Source organism: Schistocerca nitens, chromosome 1, assembly GCF_023898315.1.
Source record: "Schistocerca nitens isolate TAMUIC-IGC-003100 chromosome 1, iqSchNite1.1, whole genome shotgun sequence".
NCBI classification, from domain to species: Eukaryota; Metazoa; Arthropoda; class Insecta; order Orthoptera; family Acrididae; genus Schistocerca; species Schistocerca nitens.
In genome coordinates this window covers 127123108-127128868 of record NC_064614.1, presented here as the reverse complement: position 1 = coordinate 127128868, position 5761 = coordinate 127123108, and positions in this window count along the sequence as shown.

Here is a 5761-nt window from a genome sequence, read left to right as displayed (position 1 = left end):
GCGCCAGCCGCAGATGAAACCTCATGCGTCTTGAAACGCGTATGTACTCGGTAGCAGCGATGGCGAGGCATGACAGAATCTCTGACCAGAGAGTTATTTATCGTTGCTAGTCTGCGCTTGACCGCGCGAGAGTTCAGTGCAGTTGGAGAGTTGTAGCGCGAGAGTGCAGTTGCGAGGCAGTAGTTGTACGTAGCGAGTCGCGAGAGCATGTAGTAGCGCGCGAGAGACAGTCGCAGTTGTGTGTGAAGAGTCGGCGGGCGTCGACATGGGGCTCTGGTCAAGGTTCAGGACGAGGTGTACTTTTAAATAAGGTAATGAAGCAGCATTGCACTCATCTGATAATGTAATGTATCTTAACAGTAATTAATTTGTTCAAGAATCGCCCCAATAATAATTTTGTTCTGAAAGCAATTTTTTAAGAAAATAATCATTACAATTGAAACAATACTTCCTATGCTTTTCCTGCCAGAATCAATTTATCAGTTTTGCACAGGGCCTAAGGTCAGCGCAGATGACCTTATAAAATTTATCAGGTTGATCATAACGTTAATTTTGTGGGGACTTAATATTTTTGCACATTGTTATTATCATTGAGTTTTATTACTGTGGGAAGCTAACATTTGGTACTATTTGCAATTCTTATTCAATTCTTTTCATTTTCATATTTTTGTGGGGAGCTTACACTTAGCATGATGATTATTCACATTTAGATATTTTCCTTTTTATTTTTTTGTGGGGAGGTTACACTTGGCTCTATTCCCATTAACATTATATTATTGTCATTCACAAAATTCTCTGGGGAGGTTACAGTCTAAGGAATAAAACATGGCAAGCGCAGTCAGCAAATACGCAGTGCTTACGAATTATACGGCTAATTATTAAAACGGATGGCTTGTGTTGAAATGGCAGGCAACAAAGACTCACAACAATAACTGCTCTACGAGCGCAGGAGTGAAATGAGTGTTTTCCTTGATATGTCGAGCTGGGAACCCTCGTCTCTGTTGAGCAGGTGGTCTGCCAATTGTATTCCCACAGCTCTCTTCGTCATTGAATCGCAGTAGGATGAGGCTGCGGCCAGTATCTTCACTTTCCCGCAAACATGGAATGGTACTGACTACAATCCTTGTCAGTGTGATCGATAAAAGGTACATAGGACAATCAATACGCACTGCACAAGAACGGTGCACCGAATACAAGCGACGCTCCCACATTCTACAGCCTAATAAATCTGCTGTGGCAGAATACTGGTATTTCCACTGGCTATTCCACGTATTACGGGACAGTTCAGGTATTGGTCAACTGCCTCATCTCTGGCACACGCACATTCACTCCACAGTTTTAATTCTGTCAACCGATTCACCTTGAAGATAGCTATATGGCTGGTAGCCGAAATATCGGAAGCAGAACTAATACAGTCCCCGATGCACACACGATATGTGATGGGATAAACAGATACTATATTTGCACAATTTGAGGATGGGATCCCATCTTATGGTCAGCGCGATCGTCGGACTTCATTTCTACGTTTTCTTCCACAGCGTTATGTAAAGACGTTTGCTTTCAAAATGCGGTAGAAAGTCGAGAGGAATCTGGTGTTAGGATCGTGTCTAATTGTCACGTCGTACAGTAGACTAGTTGTTACTCTGAACACTTGCCACATTGCTGGCCATCAAAACTGGAACGAACATCAAACAGGTATGAACTGTGTTACGCGCTTGGATATGCAAATAATTTGCATTTCAGCGCAGCGGCACAAAGCAGGTAGGAGTAACGTCATCTACAGGGGGTGGACGAGAATTTGGAAACACCAAAAACACAGCACATTACCATTCCCAATACGGTGTCGGGAAACCGTTGACATTCAAAACAGCTTTCAGTCGTCTAGGAATGGATAAATACAGGCCCTGTATGGTTTTCAAGGGGATCTTATACTACTTTTCCTGCGAAATAGTGGCAACTTCGGGAAACGATGATGGAGGTGGATAGCAATGACCCACACTTCTCTCCAAAGTAGACCACAAAAGCTGTACACGATGCCAGCTGCGTGAACAGAAATTCACCTTGGTGATGAAACATGCTCAATCTTCAATCGTCTATCGATTCCGCCAATTTTGAGTCGATTCTGCGTCATGAACTATAGGGGTGCTTTTCTCAAAAGCGGGAGTCAGGCGGGCGGGGGAGGGGGAGGAGGGGGGCGGACGTTGAAGCAAAATATCTTAGAGTTTGTACACGAGCAACCTGCCAAATACGAGACAAATCGGTTAATCTGTGTCTGAGGGCTTCTCCTTATCAGGCATAGTGTTGAAGCAGCATGCACTGACGTACCCATACCTGTCAACCAAACTCCTTGCTGGCGTTGCAGTTTTCATAGTCAGTAGTGTGTGAGCTTAAGTTGCTGCTGTAACGTTGTAGTTGTTCGTAACAGTAAAAACAAAAAACAAATATTTTTCCGACCATTAGTTTAGAGTAAACAGTTTAGCATTATCTACCACCGAAAAATTGTGACTCCTCAGCGTTTGGGACATGCTCTATAGGCGTACTGGCTGTTTTTAGACTCTTACTGTTTGTTAAACTCAATAAATAGTGTAGTAGAGTGCATAGGAAACCCGATGCAGAATCACACAACACCTGCTCTACGCCCCATCAACGTCTGCGATACCCAATCTGCATACTGAAGGCTTCATCAAATCTTCCTACCATTAAATTGCTAGCACCCGCCCAAACCAGCCAGCAGACGGAATTATGTACAAACAAACCAGACGAAAATTGCACAACAACGCTGTGAGGTAAGTTCGATATTCAGATCGCCATTGAAGAATACATCGGAGACAACATCCAAATTAGATCTCTGTGCAGACCAACCACTTTCGATAGCATCTGTGTTGACAGGTGCCGAACTGCGTCTAATACCTTGACTACAAATAATGGTGTAAATTAGTATTAAGATACGTGGCTATTTGTGGAAAAGACATATTTATTTACATATTTGGTATTGCACGCATTTTTCCCGTACAGTTCACAACAACGAAAAACAAAATACGTTCTCATTTCACCATTAGAATTAGTACTTAAAAACTGATAAAGGCGGCCTTTCTCGAAGGAAGGGACGGACGTTGGTATAAAGGCACAATCCACTAGATGAGGTGCACAGTGCTAAATGTCAACAGTTCGCTACAGTTGCAATTTAGAGGTGTGTCTGTTAAGGTCGCACGGCAGTTATTGTGATAATGCAAAGCCTCTATCGAGTGCCGAGCAAGCAAATGGCTCAAATGGCTCTGAGCACTATGGGACTTAACTTCTGAGGTCATCAGTCCCCTAGAACTTAGAACTACTTAAACCTAACTAACCTAAGGACATCACACACATCCATGCCCGAGGCAGGATTCGAACCTGCGACCGTAGCGGTCTCGTGGTTCCAGACTGTAGCGCCCATAACCGCTGGGCCATTCTGGCCGGCCCGAGCAAGCAAGCATTAAAGCGCACAAGGGAATGGGCATATCTAATAGCCAGATTCCTAAGATATCAGGGCGTTCCTGTTGTGTTAGTGATAATTTTGTCAGATTGAGTGCACAGTATGGCAAAAATGGCCGGACACGAAAGTTGCCAGCATCAGATACTCGTCTGATTCTGCGTAAACCGAAAGGCAGCTGCTTGTGTTCCCCTCAATTCATGGCTGATTTGTAGTTATCAGTCACTTTCGGACGCGTTCCACAAATCCTGGCTCAAGACGCGAATTTGACATTCAAGAAACTGCTCCTTAACCCATCTTTAAACATGCGCATAAGGGGGCTCGACTAAAGCTTGCGGAAGAACATGTTTCGTGCATCGTGGAATGGAACAAAGCAATTTTCAGTGATCAGAAGAAGTTTAATTTGGATAGGCCAGACGGTTTTCACTATTACTGTCATGATATCCGTACAGAAGAACACATTGGATGAGTAGAAACGTTAGCGCTAGCAGTGTAATGATCTGGGTACCATTTGGTGCCAACTGCACGTACAACATATCACGGCTGCACCAGAAAACGAAATCCGATGAGTATGCAGAAATGCTGGAAATTGAATTGGTTCGTGTGTATGACGAATTTGACTATGATAATTTACTATTCCAACACGATAACGCTAGGATTCACAAGTTTGCCGAGTGTTGGTTTCAGCGTAAAGGAATTTCACTTCTGAGCTGGTCATCGAAAAGTCCAGATTTTAGTCCCATGAAGAATCTATGGGGGATCCTACTGCTATGTATTTATTGCAGTGGATGACAGTTTGAGACTGTGGTCGACCGTCGACCTGAAAACTGCAGTTCGAATGGAATGGATCTCTATCTCGGAAGAAAGGGTCACTGCCCTTATTACTAACAATGCCTAAGAGGATTTTTGCCATAATTAACAATAATGGAGATTCGACTAAATAGTTGTCGTCTATTTACTGTATACCTCAGGTTATTCTGACAACAATTCATGAGTGCCTTTATATCCATATCCGATAAGATTGTCTTATTTCTTTAAATTGCTTAAGTACCAATGCTAATGGTAAAATGAGAATGTATTTTGTTTTGCTTGGTTGCAAACTGTGCGGAAAAATGCGTGCAACACTAAACAAGTAAATGAACATGTTTTTTCCCAACAAATAACCACATGCCTTTATACTAATTTCCACCACTGTGTGTATTCTCTCTCTCTCTCTCTCTCTCTCTCTCTCTCTCTGTGTGTGTGTGTGTGTGTGTGTGTGTGTGTATTTTGTAGTGCTGTTTAGAAATGAAAAATCGACGAATACAGCTAATCTGCTATCGAATGTAAACTGCAAACACTCATAGGTGTCTACTGGAAGTCATAACGTTTCACAGTATGATTTATTCAACCTGCAGTTAAGCAAGCATTTCCTCTCAGCTCTAAATCAAATACGCATGAAGCAAAAAATTTAATTTGCGAGAACGTTGAACAGTCGCCCTTGATATTTTCCTACGAAATTCATACAGGCACTGAATTGGTCAATTAATTGGAGATATACTTCACAGAGAGGCGGTCAATTACCTACGGATGACTCGATGCCAAAGGATCACAAACACACTCGTGGACTTCGTTAGCTTGTGATGCGACGTTTCAAATCTCAGTTATTCGTCGAATCATGTATGAATAAAATACATTTACTAGTGTGATATCCATTTTCAGAATTTTTAACATACAAAAGCGAGTGACTGTTTTGTAGCTTCATGATTCACTTGAACAACATAAGCAGAGGCGCGTATATTTTTCCTGTCTTCAGTATAACAGTAGAAATTAATGCTCACTCAGTACAGACGTAATTTGATTTCAGTGCTGCATAAAGACATAAACTATTTCGGTCAAAAAAGAAGTCCACGTTTTTATTAGAAATATGTATTTCTAACAACGTATTAGCAATTGTAAAATACTTAGTTACTACCAAGGTACTGTGTAACAAGGGCCTGTGGGCTGTACTGATATCCAGCTTCTTCTGTTCCTTCAACGAGTCTCTTAATTAAACTAGTAGATGAAGAAATTGTTCAGCATCAGCAGCAGCAGCGTCAGTTAAGAGTGAATAATCCGCTTTGTATCTGCAGGACTGCATTTCGGTCATCTCTATTTGTTTCGCTCTGGCAGTTCTTAAAAGTCGGGTTTGTCCTGCAGTTACCATACATAAATTTTGTTGAGTTTACTTCCTTGCTTTGTGGTTTAGTATTAATCATACCCTTCCCGCGAATAGTCTAATTCTGGTATTTTTGAAAAATGGAAAAATGTAAC